The 17,847-nt window shown below is 39.3% G+C and overlaps 1 non-coding gene across 1 annotated transcript; it reads right to left on the bottom strand.

Annotated features, from left to right (window-relative positions):
• Nucleotides 1-15,157: 15,157 nt before the first annotated feature.
• On the bottom strand, nt 15,158-15,264 carry LOC127088910 (small nucleolar RNA R71). Its single transcript, XR_007790713.1, has one exon. It is a non-coding gene; the product is annotated as a small nucleolar RNA R71 (small nucleolar RNA).
• Nucleotides 15,265-17,847: the final 2,583 nt, after the last annotated feature.

Raw genomic sequence — 17,847 nt, 5'->3', positions numbered from 1 at the left:
CCCAAGCAGGAAAAGTCCTTTAAATAAGGCAATTGGTGGATAAAAGAGATATGTAGCCTATCTCCCACTATTCTGTGTGTCTTCTCCTTGCTCACATTACATGTTTGAAGCATTGAGATCCTAACCCAAGATCTATCGAGTCAATAAAATGTGGAGAGAGTTCTTACTTTCTGAACTCCCACACCTTCTGATTATTCAATACTCTCTCTGACCAGAGATAAGAGTGATGAGGCACACCCCTCATATCCTTTCATCTGCTTCACCTTAGCCCCTCAATGGCAAGGTTAAGAGCAACTTTAACCCTATTACAGTTGGCTTTAATGCCTCACCTTTTGCTTGAGCCTCATTGAATGGTTATAGTGTGTGCTACTTGAATTTATGTGATTGATTACTTGATTCATTTATACATGATTGCTTACTTGCCATTGTGCATTTATCATCCTTATTTGCCATTAGTGCATGATCATTTCATTTGTCTTTGTGACACATTGTTGTTTGCCCATGGAGGATACAATCGTAAGACCATGTAGATTGGCGTTTGTTCCCATGATATGGAAGGGATAGAGTGTAAGACCTCATTGGTCACTCATATCTTCTTTTGCTCATTACTTGATACACATTGATGTTGTATGTGAGGATTCATTGTAAGTCCCTGTGATGTGGCATTTGTATTCCTAGGATCATACTGTGGAAGTTAGAGTAAGCCCAGATAGATTGGCATTTGACATCCAATGTTTTGCATTTTTGTTTGTTTATGTGAGGATGCAATTGTAAGTCCCTGTGATGTGGCATTTGTATTCCTATGATCATGTGTAGGAGATTGGTATAAGCCCATTTAGTGGCATCCGGTATCCACTTCTTTCTTTTGTTCATTTGCTTGAGGAGATTAGTGTAAGACCATCGAGTGGCATCTGACATCCATATTTGTTTTAGGAGATTGGTGTAAATCCATATATTGGTATCCGGTATCCGCTTTTGTTGTGAGATTGGTGTAAGACCATTGAGTGGCATCCGGTATCACCTTATTTGTTTATTCCATATTGCTCATTGCCTATTCCTAAGGACACACTTGAATCATCTTCTATATGATTTCAAGAGGTGAACCCTTCTAAGAAGTTTTACATTACATTTACCATTCATCCCATTGCGTCCTACCTTTTCACATATGCTTTAAAAAACTTGAAATAAGTGTTGTGCAAACATTCTCACCCCTTTCCAAATTAGAAACTTGGACCTTAAGTCCATGACTTTCCAAACTTCATCTTCGTAAATACTTCATTTTGAATTGACTTTAATCATACTTTGACCCCACTTTGTAAATAATTCCAAATCAATTAACTTCACCCATTCAAACGGTTTTGTGGCTTTGTCCATGTTTGTTAAGTTTTCATACATTAGCTATAGGTTTGATTTACCCTAGTTGGTTGATATTAATCTCACCTAATTGTCCTTAGTATATGAATTGTAAGTCTTCCTTGCTTATTATAGGGTTAACCCCTCACTAGCAAGTTGAAGCTCTTCTCACATGGTGGACTAGTTGTTATAGAAGGTTGAGTTTTCTCCCATGGATAACGTAAAACCTTAGTGCTATTGTTTTAAAATGAACTCACAAATGTTTTGGAAATCTTTTAGCCGAATTACGGCGTTTTGATCCTTACCTTTGATGGAAGGTACGTAGGCAACGGGTTCATCCGTTCGAACACAAAAATAACTAACTTGTACATTCTTTTCTCATCATCCCATTCATGTTTGCACAATATGTCAAAACAAATAAATATTTCTTATACAACAAGTGTGAAAAGGGCTCCCTAGGAGTACCTAGGACGTGATGGGTGCCTAACACCTTCCCATTGCGTAATTTACCCCTTATCCAGTTTCTCTGATCTTTTTCATTAGTTTTCTACGTGTAAAACTTCTTAGGTTTTTGTTCGCTTTTTAACCAGTCCTTAGGATAAATAAAAGTGCGGTGGCGACTCGAATTCATTGTATACATTGCTTATGGTTTAATCAATAAATCATATAGTAACGAATACACCGCTACAGAAAAGTGGCGACTTCACTGGGGATCACATTAGACCTTCCCTGGTGGTATTGCCTACTTTTCACCCTTGTTGTATGATAATTGTTTATGTGTTATTTGACATATTTTTGTACAATTTGGGATAACTGTATTGATTGTAATGTTTGAATTGCTTGATATACAATTGCTGTTTGCTTTGGTGATCTCTGTGAGATGAGTTCTATACCCGAACTCGAGTGCACTCTAGGATAGGAGAATGGCGTAGTCTTGTCGATTGGTGTGGAGTATTCCTTAGCCAGTTGACTTGCGAGTCCATTCACTTGGTGGAGGTCATGTTGGATTAATAATGTCACACAAGTTATTTGTGGTTAGGCATTATTCGTTCAATCATGTGCCTTAGAAGCCAAGGACCTTAGTTTACCAAACCCATCTTGGCCTATTTTTAGGACGTAGTGCGGAGGTCGTTCAGATGTAAGTTCTGATGCGATTGTTACGCGATACTACACTCATAAGAGTCTCTCTTGAGAATATTTTTGGAATACGAGTATTCGTTCCTCCGATAATATCCGAGAGATGGGACGATGATTATGGGAACCTCTGGTAGAACATGTCTGGCAGGTTTAAACCCTAGTACACTCCCTTTGGGTGGTTCTTAACCAGAACTCCATGCTCGTGACTCTCGGCAAACCCGTGATTCGTGGTTGAGTCGTTCAAACATCGTTAATATCAATGGAACTTGGGTATTGATAAGGTGTAAAACCTAAATCTACCAAAATGGATGATTGATATTAAGGATGTTAGAGCCGGTTCATGTACCGTTAATATCAATGGAACTTGGGTGTCGATAAGGTGAAAACCTAAATCCACCAAAATGGATGATTGATATTAGGGATACAATGAGCTTTCCCACGACCTTTGTTTGGCGTGACTTGCTTGATCCTTGAGTGTGATTGTTGCATTCATACATTCATGCATTCATCTGCATCCATATCATCAGATAAAAAGAAATTTTTCAAGGAACTCAAAGGAGTTTATTTGCAAAAAAATTTCAAACATGGAAAAACCGGGAAAAAATTTTCACCTGATGCATCTGATGAGATATCCTCATATATGATCAAAATGCTTAAATATTTCAAAGTTCGCAAATAAAACCCTCGAGTTCCTTTGAAATAAAAACAAGCATATGCATAAACACATCATGCATCATTTGCATAACCAGGTGTTTTGTTCCGGTCTCCCGTCCTGTGGTCTGACCCTACGATCTTCATTTATTTTGAAGACGCACCTTCCCGGTACTATACCAGAGCCAACTCTGCCAGATTTATGGACCGTCCTGAGCAAGAGAGCTGTGAACTCAGAGAGATATTTGCCAGACTGAGTGTTGTTGATGGATTTATTCCTGGTTAACAAATCCCGGGCTGGCATTGGCTACTGTTCTGGGGAATTTAATGAGCAAGGTTTGTTCAAGAGTGGAGGATTCATCCATGATGACCAACCTGAAGAAGAAGCTGCTGCTATCTTGGAAGAGGATGCAGAAGATCTGAACAATTTCATCATACCTGGTGGTGTCTGCCACAATTGGGTCGCTGTGGATGTTCCTACGGTCATCCATAAGTCAGCGTGATTTGTTCACTTTGTTTAAAACCCTTCTCCCATGCCAAAAGGAGAAGTGATGACATTGTTGGCAGCATTTAATACAACGATATTTCATTCAATTAATGCATTGTTAAACATTTGTTTTTCCATTGTTTTCACTTTTTGCTTTTTGCATGAAATCAGTGATCACAAAAAACCCTGAAAAACAATAAAACAGCTTCTTCATCTGCATAAATGATTTGCTTGTTTAAATTCAAAAGCTTTTCATTATCCAGAATCATTATGCAGGGATTTCTAAACCCATTGAACATAATGATCCAACGCCATCTCCCAATCCTGAACTCTTTGTATTCGAGGCAGAGGAAGATGATGTTGAAGGGGATTCCTGATGAGATTACCCGCCTTCTTGAGCACGAAAGAAGCTCATTCAGCTGTATCATGAGAATCAGCAAAACAGTCAAACTGGGGCATTACAAATGTAATGTGAAAAAAAAAAGGAAAAAAAGAGGAGAAGAGGGTGAAAAATCAGAATAAAATGAAAAATCAGGAATTTTTTTTTTAAGAGAAAAAAGAAGAATGATACCCTCAAGTCCCTAGTTGACTGATGCTGAATGGATTCAGAGTCGTTATGACCAACTGAATCTGATTGAAGAGAAGCGATTAACTGCCATGTGCCATGGTCAGTTATATCAGCAGAGAATGAAGAAAGCATTCGATAAGAAGGTCAAGCCTCGTGTGTTCAGAGAAGGTGACCTTGTGCTCAAGAAAGTTTTGTCTTTCGTGCCCGATTCCAGGGGCAAGTGGACTCCAAACTACGAGGGTCCATATGTTGTTAAGAGAGCCTTTTCAGCGGAGCTTTGATGCTTACAACAATGGATGGGGAGGATTTCACTCGTCCTGTGAATTCAGATGCAGTCAAGAGATACTTTGCCTAAAAAAAAAGGTATATGCAGATGAAAAACAGAATAGCTCGCTAAGTTGGAAACCCGAAAGGGCGGCTTAGGCAAAAATGAGCGTCTCGATGGAGAACTCGCAAGGGTGATCCAGGCAAAAAATTAGAGACTTAAAAAGAGTATATTTGCATCCCGCTAGATTGAGTACCTCACCCTGGGGCAATCTAGGCAAAAATTAGGGATTTGGCAAGTAACTGCATCCTGACAAGACTTTCTGGTCGCCAACTGTCTTTTCTTCAGAGGATTCTCGATTCGTCGCCGACTGAAGCTTCACATACATCGAGATTCAAATTGGTAGAGAAAGGATCATTATGTTCAATGTAGCCCTCTTCCAATATATATCACTGATTTCAAATTTGTATAGATCTATGGAGTCTTGCCATTTGCAGACTACCATTCCATCAAATAAATTTGAGCTTTATCCAATTATTTGCACTCTTATTTGTTTCAATTCAACAAAGGTTTTGCATGTTTTAATTGATAAAATGTCATTGTTTTAAACAAATGAAAATTTTCAAAATGGTTGTTTTAAACAAAGTGAATATTCACAATGATAAAAGGATACTCAGGAATGTCTCAGTGCTCTCCCAAGGGTGGCATGGTTTCCAACAAATAAGACAGTTGTTCATATTCCTGGCATTTGATTGTATCCTCTTTCTCCCGCTTTATTGTTGGAGTTGCTCCCCAAGCAGAAGTGGTTGTTGAAGACTCAGATTCTTCTCCAGCAGTAATCTCCCAACATGGTTTGTTCTCCTTGTGGTGGATTCAGTGGTTGGTGGATTGATATCCCGGTACTTCACCGTTTTCCTCAGCATTGTCGCAAGCAGAGCTGTTGGTGGGGTTGATCCCCAGTATATTCGCAAGCAGAGATGTTGTTGAAGGCTTTGTTCTCTTCTCCAGCAGTAATCTCTCTCCAGTGCAGTTGCCAGCGGAGTTGTTGTGTTTCTCCTCAGCATGGTTGCATCCCATCTTTCCCAGCTTAGTCTGCAGTATGGTTGTTGTGGCAGTTTCTGCCTGTTGAAAGCTATCTCAATCCCCAGTAGGGTAGGTTGGTGGCTCTAGCATCCCAAGATTGGATTGATTTCCTGATTACTTTTGATCCTCAGTAGAGTGGCTTATTGCAGAATCTACTTGTGTGATCCGTCGGATGTATATTCTCCCCGAGTAGAGTGGCTTGTTGCAGAATCTACTTGTGTGGTGCTTTCTTCCTCAGTGGGTTGTTCCCCAAGAGAGTAGCTGACAACTTTCCCTAGTAGAGTTGCTTGTGCAGTTAGATTCTACTTGGATGTTTCTCCTTCAGTGGGTTGTTCCCCGGAGTTGTCTGGAGTTGCTTTTGCAACAGTTCTCGGTTTAGCCATGAACTCTTATTTCTCAGTTGATGTTGGGATCCCCTGCAGATATCCTCAGGATTCTCCTGATCCCCTACAGATTGGTCTTGGTGGCAGTTTTGCCTGCTGTGACTTTCTGTACCCTGTCTGGGTTGTTTTGCTGATCCTCTTGCCTCTGCTTCCCCAGCATTACCTGTAGATCCTTGCTTTACAGCGTGTGGATCTCTAGCAGATTGGCTTTCCAGTTGGTTTTTCCCCTGGAAGTATAGTACCGGGCGTTTGATTCCTGGACCTGTTGTGTTAGATATGTCTGTTTTGTCAGCATTCATCAAACATAAATCACGCATATTCATGCATAATCATAAAACATTCAGATATTCATATTGCCTTTTTTGCCATATATCTCTTGATTGTTATTCTCCTGCTATGGGATATAGATCTCTTTATAGATCTTCCCAAGCAGATGTCGGGTGGTTAATCTCTCCATATAGAGTCAGCCCATAAGCAGAAAGTGTCTGTCTTTCCTTCTGCAGTACCCCACTGGGATATACCCTCGTGGATGACGGTTTCTTCCGTTTCCCCCCAACACATATATTGGGATGGATTTTCCTATTGAGTTATATCCTCATAGGACGTGTTTTGATTCAGTCTGTCTTTTCGGATCAACCCCGAATCGGCATTTTGTCAGCTGTTTCTTGTGCTTCCCTGTGGAAGAAATGAATGGTTTGCCCAGTAACCGGCACCAATTCATTTATCCCCAGCGAAATTTTGTGGGCCTCTGCCCTTATACCGGTAGTTGTAAGTCCTATGTCCTTGCTTGTTGGCGGAATTTGTGGTTATATACCTTTTATTCCTCAAGCAAGAGTTGTTGGTCTTCTACCCAGTAGTCGGTAGTTGTAAATCCTGTTTGCCTGCTCTCCAGCAGTTTGCGGTTTGTTATAAACCCTATTTTGTTTCCCGTGCGGATCTGTGATTCGTCCCATCCCCACGTGGAGTTGTTGGTTTTCTACCCAGTATTCGGTAGATGTAAACCCTAATTTGTGGTTATTCCCACCAGAGTATGGCTACTACCCCGTATTCGGTAGTTGTAAGTCCTATCTCTTTTCCCCTCGCAGAGGTAACCTTTGTGGTTCGTTCTGGTTGATGGTGGATTTTCTGTTGTTGTGGTTTTTTTATCCCAAACAGAATTTGCGTTTCCCTGTGGAATAATTGAATAAGTGCTCAGTATTTAGCCTTCATTCACCCCGTCCCAGTGGAGTTTTGTGGTCTTCTACCCCGTATTCGGTAGTTATAAATCCCATGTTGTGTGATTGTTCTCCCCATCGGAGTTTGTACCTTATGATACAGTTAGATAATTGCCGGTTGCTAGCAATTTTATCCCAGCTGAGTTGTTGGTTTCTACCCAGTAGTCGGTAGTATTAACCTCTTGTTTCCTCAGCCAGATTTTCGGTATTCTACCCCGTATTCGGTAGTTGTAAACCCTAATCTCCCCTTTTGCAGAGTTAACCTTGTTGTTCATCCTAACCGATGACGGTTACTCCTTGTGGTTATCTTCATTCGTTGTTCGATGTTGATATTCCTCTTTGCTTTTGGATAATTGCCGGATGCTAGCAATTTATCCTCAGCCAATTGTCTTCTGGATCATTGCCGTTTGCTCGCAATGTTATCCCTCTTGAAGTTGCCAGTGGGTCTTTTCACCGGTTGCTAGTGATTTGTTCCCTGGATCATTGATTGTTTATCAATGTATCCCCAGCCAGTCCTTGTGGATGATTGCCGGATGCTTGCAATTCATTCCCAGCGGATCGCCTTTCATTTACCCGTTTGCTCGTTAATGATTGTTGCTCCTTTGATTGGTCATCATTATATACCTAGTTTTGGTATCCCGATGCCTTTCTTTTCGGTCGATTTATCCTTTGTTAACCCTTATACCGGTTGTGGATAATCTTCCGTGCGAGTATGTTATCCACGTTCTGACGGTAATGGATAATATATCTCATGCACTCTTCAGTCGAAGCCTTTTGTGTTTCCCTGGTCGAGTAAGATTCGTTATTTCCCTTTGTGGAGTCGAATATTTGTTGATGGATAATTGCCGGATGCTTGCAATTTACCCCCTTTGAGTTGTCTTTCGTTTACCCGGATGCTTGGTATCGATAGTCTCTCTTTCTGGTTAGTCACCTATTATATACTTCGGTATCTCTGGTGTCTTTTCCTTTTGAGTGTATTATTCACGGTCTGCCGGTAATGAATAATATATCTCTTTCACTCTTTGGTTGGAATCCTTTGTTGATCTTCCCCAGTAGAGTAAGATTCGTATTCTTTGTAGAATCGAATACCCATCCTTTAACCAGTTTGTGTTTCGGATGATGAGTGTTTTGGCATATATACCAATCCACGTTTCGGTAGATCACCTATTATATATTTTGGTATCCTTGGTGTTTCTTACCATGCGAGTTTATTGTCTACGGTCCGCCGGTAATAGATAATATATCTCATGCGAGTATTCTATCCACGTTCTGACGGTAATGGATATTGTATCTCATGCACTCTTTGGGTTTGTGTCCCCAGTTGAGTAAGATTCGTTTTCCTGTTATGGATTCGAATGTACATCCTGTAAGTCGATTTGCTTTTTCAAGCCCTCCTTTCGGATGTTGAGTGTTTTGGCATATATACCAATTCACGTCTTTGGTAAGTCACCTATTATATACTTCGGTATCTCTGGTGTCTTTTCCTTTTCGAGTATATTATTCACGGTCTGCCGGTAATGAATAATATATCTCATGCACTCTTGGATCAATATGTTGATTGTTTTCTCCGTAGAGTAAGATTCATATTCCTTGTGGAATTGAGTATCCATCCTATAAACAGGCCTATTTTTCTAACTTTCTTCAGGATGATGAGTGTTTTGGCATATATACCAATTCACGTTTCGGTCGGTCACCTATTATATACTTCGGTATCCCTGGTGTTCCTTCCTGTCTACTCCCTATTATGACCTTGGTCCCCTGTGGAGTCAGATTTTCCTGAGTTGATGTACCTTTTTCAGGTCTTTCTCAGATGTTTGAATTGATTGATATCTCTCACCCTTATACCGGTCTTAGATATTCATTCTTCCCAAGTTTGTTGCCCTTATACCGGTAACATCTCATCCTTTGGCTTCCCCTGGAAAGTCTCTTTCTAGATTTCCCCAGCGGAGTTGTGTTGCTATTTGTGTCGCTGTATTGGTGTTATCCCCAGTATATGCATTTCGCTGAGTCAGCTTGAGTCTTTCCAATGGAAATGTTTTCCTTTGGAATTGCTTCTTTCCCCGGCTTGAGTCTTTTACTTCCCTAGTGAGGTCTCCAGTCTGATTTCTGTTATCCCCTATAAGAATCCCCATGAGAGTCTTGTTAGAGTCTCTGTTCCTGGTGAGTGAATTACTCCAATGGATCGTCTTTTCTTCTGTGTGAATCATTATCCCCACAGAGTTTGTGTCTTTTGCACGCATACATTTGCATCATGAGGTCTCTTAGGGACCAAAAATTTGTCTCATCACTGTTATTTAAGCCCATTCTACCGCGTCGATATGAAGATTTCTAAACTTCACTTCTCCGGCTAGAATGACCTTAAATAGGGGCATCTGTAAGACCCCAATTTTGGCCCTAAGATCCCTCATGGTCCATATCATATCATATCATGGCCTCAAGGATCATTGCATACCCTAGCTTCCCTCCTAGTGGGTGGGATACCTTGTGAGTGTGGTTCTTGATCACCAAGCATGTATAGCATATTGTATATCATTGCTTTTCATATGTTTACTAAACAAAAGTACAAAAATATTGTCATCTAACCATGTTACTTGCAGCTGAAGCAATCATCAGTCAAATCAGTCAAACCAGCCATTGAGCTAGATGGTGGCCATTCTTGAAGAATTTGGGCACCATGATCATTCATAAGAGGTTCATATGAGCTATGATATCATTTGGAATCAAGATCTCAATTGAAAAAGGCTTGGAATTCATCAGAATATTCATCAGTCAACCAAAACCCTAGAAAAGTCAACTGTGGTCAACTGTGGTCAACTGTGCATTTAATCAGGAATTTGAAGGTGTGAGATGGTTGGAAAGGTCTCATTCATGTCCATACAAGTCTCATTTGCCATTTCAAAGATCAAGGTTGAAGGATTTGAAGTCAGACAAAAAGTTTTCAAAAATGGAAATGACCTGTAATTCTCACCTGCCCAAAATGGAAAGTTATGCTCCTCAAAATTACATCATGAACCAAGCTTCAAATCAAAATTTGTCCAACATGAAAGTTGAAGATCTTGTTCTCACCATTCCAAAAAGTCCAAGAACACTCAATTCCCATGTGTGGTTGACAAGATATGGTCAGATCAATTTCAAAAAATGCCCGAATTCAAAGTGGCATAACTTGCATATGGAATGTCCAAATTGGATGGTTCTTCTTTGAGCAAATCCCATTTAACATGTACTTTCATAATCCATCATCACATTTTGCCAAAAACCTTCACGTAAAAAGGTAATTTTTCAAGTGTACTAATTAAAGTGCAAGGGCAAAATGGTCCAAAACTCAAATTACATGGAATTTTGGCATGGGACCAATTCCAATAGCTTCTAAATGAAAATTATGACTTGTCCAAAGTGAAAAATCACTGTTACATTGCATGGAACTCTCCAAGGGCAAAAATGCCAAATTGCTTACATATGCATATTTCACTAATTATCATTTTTGGCTAATCATGATTTAAGAGTGGATTAGGCGATGGTATATAAGCTTAATTATAACAGAATCAAAAGGGGAATAATCACAATTTCAGATTCATCACAAAAAATCTCCAAATTCTCTCACTTTTTCTCCATTTTTCACATTTTTCACATAAGGATTTTTTCACCATTTCATCAAAATTCACCATTGTTCTTGCAAGTTTTTGTTTGATTCTTCATGTGCAGGTAATCTTTGAGTTCTGTTTTCAAGAATTGAAGGAAAAATCAAGCAAAACACCACTGTTGAAAGCTTCACTCATCAATGGCAATCCACGAATTCTCCACCTCCAAGACTTATTGAGCTGCAAAATCATCATCATTCATCTTCATAATCATCACACTCCACCTGTTTTCGTAAATTGGATCAAAACACACAAAGATTTCACACTGCCACTCCAAGAAGGTGAAATTTCGAACTCGTTAATTCACGCAATTGTTATATGCATCTTGTAGTGCGTTGAATGTAGAGTATTTTGATGCTTGAACCATGCGATTTCATTGAGTATTCATGGAGATATTCGGATTTAAAGATTGTGCATCAAAACTTTTCTTGAGTGGATCTTCGTGTACATTGATCTTTATACGTTTTCGTTGCCATAATCGCGATCTACGTTGCAAGACGAAGAGATTGGCATAAGGCTCGTCCATTTTGGTGAAGAAAAGTTCGTTACCGGAGCCGGCGTTGAAGAAGCGATGAACGTGCGAAGAAGATGAAATTCTGGAAATCTTTCCGTGTTTGATCCTGTACTTGTGCTTGCCATTTCGAAAATGTGTTTCCCTCCCATACTAGCCAATCACCGCGCGACAGCGCATTAATGAGCTACAGTGGCGTTTTGGTATTTACGGAAATGCCATTAGCACTTAATTAATTCGAATTCCACTTAAATAAATATTATCATAATTAATCAAAACTTATAAAATTCATATAAAATTCAATTTAAATCCAAATTAGGTGGGATTTTTTTTGTTAGTTTCCAAATTTTGTCTACTTTTTTTTAGGCATAGTAGTGTAAGTTGTGCCTGGTAGAATTTTTGAATGGTATATTGATATTTGACATGTGTGACATAATTGTATGTTTTGCCATTTTAATCACCAAATACTCATACATTATCCAAAATTAATGAAATTTCATATGATGATTCTTGATACATTTCTGGAGATTTTGGTATATCATTTGTGATTTTTGGATCTCTGGATTGGTAGATATGATTTTTTCTTTTTGAGTATGACAGTTTGTGTCACACTATGCTATGCTGAGTTCATGATTTATTTTTCCATGCTTCCCCTAGGCCAATGGTCCTGATTTTTTGCATGAGATACAATGTATGTGTTAAATTTCAACATGAATTTTTGTGGATTCAATTGATCCATTTTCTATTTGATTAGGATTTTTGATTGCTGCTTAGCATTTTTAGGGCTTTGCTTGTGTAACATTTTTACATATGTTGCCAAATCCTCATCCCTAATCCTGTGAATATGAAATTTGGTGGAGTTCTTCCTAACATGTTAAGCTTCCATTTGGCTTTGGTCCTACTCATTTATCATGTTATTTCACTGTTTTACCATTGATTGAAGTTGATACTCATTTGGTGACCCAATTTGGTTGTGTTTTTGCATGCCTTGACATGCTGATTTAATTGACATAATTCCTTTTATCCAAATTGCATGAAAAATGATATGTAGCTCATTGAATGTCCCCTGTTTAGGATATAATTTTTGTAGAATTTATTGAGCTGTTTTGATATTTGTTTGGATGTAATCATTCTGGTTGTTCATATGTGATTCAACTTTGACCACTTTGTCTTAATTTGTGCATAAAATGAAATTAGTGCATAGTTTGGGTATGAGACCAATTGGGATCTCTTCTTATTTGAATTATCTTGACTTAGATCATGATTCACTTGCTGTTTTAAGATTTTTCCCTCCTTTTGGACCCTAGGCTTGTCCTAGTGGTCTTGTTACTCATGTTTGAGTTTGACTTTGACTTTTCAGGTTAAGAAGCAAAGTGCTTAAAGGAATTAATGCAAGTTGAATTGTTTCATTTGACTATTGTGAACTAACCTATTTGTTTTGTAGGGTGCTTGGTTCACTTGAACTTTGTGCTATGCACATTATTGTTTGATTGTACATTGTTTATTGATCATTATGTTGTTGTTTTGAGTTAATGATTGGGACGCTGATTATATTTGATTGATTTTAGGTACCCTTTAGTTGCTCAGTTCTTTTGAGAACTTGCATTGCTTTGCTTAATAGCAATTTGCATTGAGGTAGACTCTCTTGTCTCCATGTAGTCTGGAAGACCTGGCTTGTTATTTAGCCAGGCAACTGTCTGAAGTCCTCCTTAAGAAGCGATGTTTGTGATTGTTTATGTTTGTCCCAAGCAGGAAAAGTCCTTTAAATAAGGCAATTGGTGGATAAAAGAGATATGTAGCCTATCTCCCACTATTCTGTGTGTCTTCTCCTTGCTCACATTACATGTTTGAAGCATTGAGATCCTAACCCAAGATCTATCGAGTCAATAAAATGTGGAGAGAGTTCCTACTTTCTGAACTCCCACACCTTCTGATTATTCAATACTCTCTCTGACCAGAGATAAGAGTGATGAGGCACACCCCTCATATCCTTTCATCTACTTCACCTTAGCCCCTCAATGGCAAGGTTAAGAGCAACTTTAACCCTATTACAGTTGGCTTTAATGCCTCACCTTTTGCTTGAGCCTCATTGAATGGTTATAGTGTGTGCTACTTGAATTTATGTGATTGATTACTTGATTCATTTATACATGATTGCTTACTTGCCATTGTGCATTTATCATCCTTATTTGCCATTAGTGCATGATCATTTCATTTGTCTTTGTGACACATTGTTGTTTGCCCATGGAGGATACAATCGTAAGACCATGTAGATTGGCGTTTGTTCCCATGATATGGAAGGGATAGAGTGTAAGACCTCATTGGTTACTCATATCTTCTTTTGCTCATTACTTGATACACATTGATGTTATATGTGAGGATTCATTGTAAGTCCCTGTGATGTGGCATTTGTATTCCTAGGATCATACTGTGGAAGTTAGAGTAAGCCCAGATAGATTGGCATTTGACATCCATTGTTTTGCATTTTTGTTTGTTTATGTGAGGATGCAATTGTAAGTCCCTGTGATGTGGCATTTGTATTCCTATGATCATGTGTAGGAGATTGGTATAAGCCCATTTAGTGGCATCCGGTATCCGCTTCTTTCTTTTGTTCATTTGCTTGAGGAGATTAGTGTAAGACCATCGAGTGGCATCTGACATCCATATTTGTTTTAGGAGATTGGTGTAAATCCATATATTGGTATCCGGTATCCGCTTTTGTTGTGAGATTGGTGTAAGACCATTGAGTGGCATCCGGTATCACCTTATTTGTTTATTCCATATTGCTCATTGCCTATTCCTAAGGACACACTTGAATCATCTTCTATATGATTTCAAGAGGTGAACCCTTCTAAGAAGTTTTACATTACATTTACCATTCATCCCATTGCGTCCTACCTTTTCACATATGCTTTAAAAAACTTGAAATAAGTGTTGTGCAAACATTCTCACCCCTTTCCAAATTAGAAACTTGGACCTTAAGTCCATGACTTTCCAAACTTCATCTTCGTAAATACTTCATTTTGAATTGACTTTAATCATACTTTGACCCCACTTTGTAAATAATTCCAAATCAATTAACTTCACCCATTCAAACGGTTTTGTGGCTTTGTCCATGTTTGTTAAGTTTTCATACATTAGCTATAGGTTTGATTTACCCTAGTTGGTTGATATTAATCTCACCTAATTGTCCTTAGTAGATGAATTGTAAGTCTTCCTTGCTTATTATAGGGTTAACCCCTCACTAGCAAGTTGAAGCTCTTCTCACATGGTGGACTAGTTGTTATAGAAGGTTGAGTTTTCTCCCATGGATAACGTAAAACCTTAGTGCTATTGTTTTAAAATGAACTCACAAATGTTTTGGAAATCTTTTAGCCGAACTACGGCGTTTTGATCCTTACCTTTGATGGAAGGTACGTAGGCAACGGGTTCATCCGTTCGAACACAAAAATAACTAACTTGTACATTCTTTTCTCATCATCCCATTCATGTTTGCACAATATGTCAAAACAAATAAATATTTCTTATACAACAAGTGTGAAAAGGGCTCCCCAGGAGTACCTAGGACGTGATGGGTGCCTAACACCTTCCCATTGCGTAATTTACCCCTTATCCAGTTTCTCTGATCTTTTTCATTAGTTTTCTACGTGTAAAACTTCTTAGGTTTTTGTTCGCTTTTTAACCAGTCCTTAGGATAAATAAAAGTGCGGTGGCGACTCGAATTCATTGTATACATTGCTTATGGTTTAATCAATAAATCATATAGTAACGAATACACCGCTACACTTGCCATCCAACTCGGTTACGACATGGGAAGAACTGAAGAATGTTTTCTTATCCTGATATTTTCCGCCGAGCAAAACTGCTATGCTGAGAGCTTAAATCAACGGATTCAGGCAAAAATATGTGGAATCTCTCTACGAAGCGTGGGAGAGATACAAGGACATGATGAGGATATGTCCACATCACGGTCTCGAAGACTGGGTGATCATTCACACATTTTATAATGGGCTTCTGCATAACACAAGACTTACAGTAGAGGCTGCCGCGGGCGGTGCACTTATGGATAAGCCATACAACGAAGCCTATCAACTCATTGAAAACATGACCCAAAACCATTTCCAATGGGGAGGTGAAAGAACTCCAGTGGAAAAATCCCAAACAAAGGGTGGAATGTACGAAATCAGTAGCCTTGACCATGTTCATGCAAAGGTAGATGCCCTTGTTCAAAAACTAGATAACTTGACCATACCACCCACAACCACCGTGGTTGCTGTAACTCCAAACTATGAGTTATGTGGAAACCCTGGACACACTGCACAAGAATGTCAAATATTAGCAGGAGTCCGAACCGATCAAGTAAATTACACACAAGGAAATCCCTATTCAAATACCTACAACCCAGGGTGGAAAAACCATTTTAATTTCTCGTATAAGAATAACAATGCCCTTTATGCACCTGGCCAAGCACCAATCATTCCGCCTGGATATCAAAAGCCAGCTAATAATGCTCCTAACATGCCTAGGAAGTCAAATCTCGAATTGATGATGGAAAGCTTCATAGCTACCCAAGCTCATACAAACAAAGACTTCTTGAACCAAAACACACATACTAGTGAGCAACTTAAACAACTAGCGAACAAAGTATACGCCTTAGCCACCCACAATAAAATGCTTGAAACACAGATTTCACAAGTGGCTCAACATCAAGCATCTACAACCGCTCCAGCTGGAACATTTCCTGGACAACCGCAACCTAATCCAAAAGGACATGCAAATGTCGTTATACTGAGGAGTGGAAAAGAAGTAGACGGACCCGTAGATCCAAGACTCCAAAACCCTGCCATGTACCAAAAACCAGATAAAACCTCAACTGAGCAGGTGAATGAACCGAAGAAAACAGAAGATAATACCCAAGAGGCCGAAGAGAAAGAAAAACCTTATGTGCCTCCACCTCCTTATAATTCACCCATTTTGTATCCCGAAAGACTCAAAAGTTCTAAAACTGCGAATCAATTTAGGAAATTTGTTGAACTTCTGAAGCAACTAAACATTACGATACCCTTTACAGAAGTTATCACACAAATGCCCTCATATGCCAAATTTCTTAAGGAAATCCTATCCAATAAGAAAAAGATTGAGGATAACGAAACAGTTAAACTTACTGCCGAGTGTAGCGCCATAATCCAGAGTAACATGCCTCCCAAACTAAAAGACCCAGGTAGTTTTTCCATACCCTGTGTCATTGGAAAATTCGTCATAGACAAAGCTCTATGCGATTTGGGAGCCAGCATTAGTGTAATGCCCTTAACCATTTGTAGAAGGCTCAGTATGGGAGAATTAAGACCGACCAAGATGTTTGTTCAATTAGCTGACCGCTCAATCAATACCCTGTCGGTATACTAGAGAATGTCCCCGTACGTGTAGGACAATTTTACATCCCTGCAGACTTCATAATCATGGACATCAAAGAAGATGCCAGTACACCTATTATACTAGGAAGGCCATTCTTGGCTACCGCCGGAGCCATAATAGACGTAAAGAGAGGTAAGCTGACATTCGAAGTTGGAGAGGAAAAGGTTGAATTCATCTTAACATAATTCTTACAAGCGCCAACTATATACGATACCTGTTATCTACTTGATGTCATAGACGAGTGCGTGAGAGAGATGGAGATGGAAGAAACCACATACTCTGATATAATGAAAATCCAGATCCCTCCAATCTTTGAAGACGATAATTGGCATGAACCATACCAAAACGAAAGTCTAAGCAAATGCTTAGCACTTACACCCAACCACATGCCATGCCCAAAGAAACCTGATTTGGAACTAAAAGCACTACCAAAGAACCTAAGATACGAATTCCTAAACACTGAACTAAAAAGACCAGTAATAGTCAAAGCTGACTTGGGGCAGATGGAAACTGAGAAATTACTAGATGTCCTAAGAAAATATCCAACAGCGTTAGGATATAACATCGCCGATCTAAAAGGAATAAGTCCTTCCATCTGTATGCATCGTATTATGCTGGAGGAAGATTGTAAAACCTCTAGAGAACACCAGAGAAGGATCAACCCAATCATAAGTACGGTAGTCAAGGATGAAGTAAGGAAACTTCTAGATGCTGGAATCATATACCCGATCTCTGATAGTCAATGGGTTAGCCCCGTTCATGTAGTACCCAAGAAATGAGGTGTTATAGTTGTTAAGAACGAGAAGGGCGAATCCATAGCACAAAGAGTTGTGACTGGAAGTAGAATGTGCATTGACTATAGAAAACTAAACAAAGCCACTCGGAAAGATCATTTCCCTCTACCCTTCATTGACCAAATGCTTGAACGATTGGCTAAGCATTCTCACTTCTGCTATCTAGACGGTTATTCAGGATTCTTTCAAATCCCAATCCATCCCGACGACCAAGAAAAGACTACCTTCACATGCCCTTATGGTACATTCGCCTATCAACGAATGCCATTTGGACTATGCAACGCTCCCGCAACATTTCAAAGATGCATGATGGCAATATTCGCCGATTTTATAGACGACATCATGGAA

This window comes from Lathyrus oleraceus, chromosome 5, assembly GCF_024323335.1.
Source record: "Lathyrus oleraceus cultivar Zhongwan6 chromosome 5, CAAS_Psat_ZW6_1.0, whole genome shotgun sequence".
NCBI lineage: Eukaryota > Viridiplantae > Streptophyta > Magnoliopsida > Fabales > Fabaceae > Lathyrus > Lathyrus oleraceus.
The sequence above is the reverse complement of the archived record's forward strand: the minus strand, read 5'-3'. Positions and strand labels throughout refer to the sequence as shown.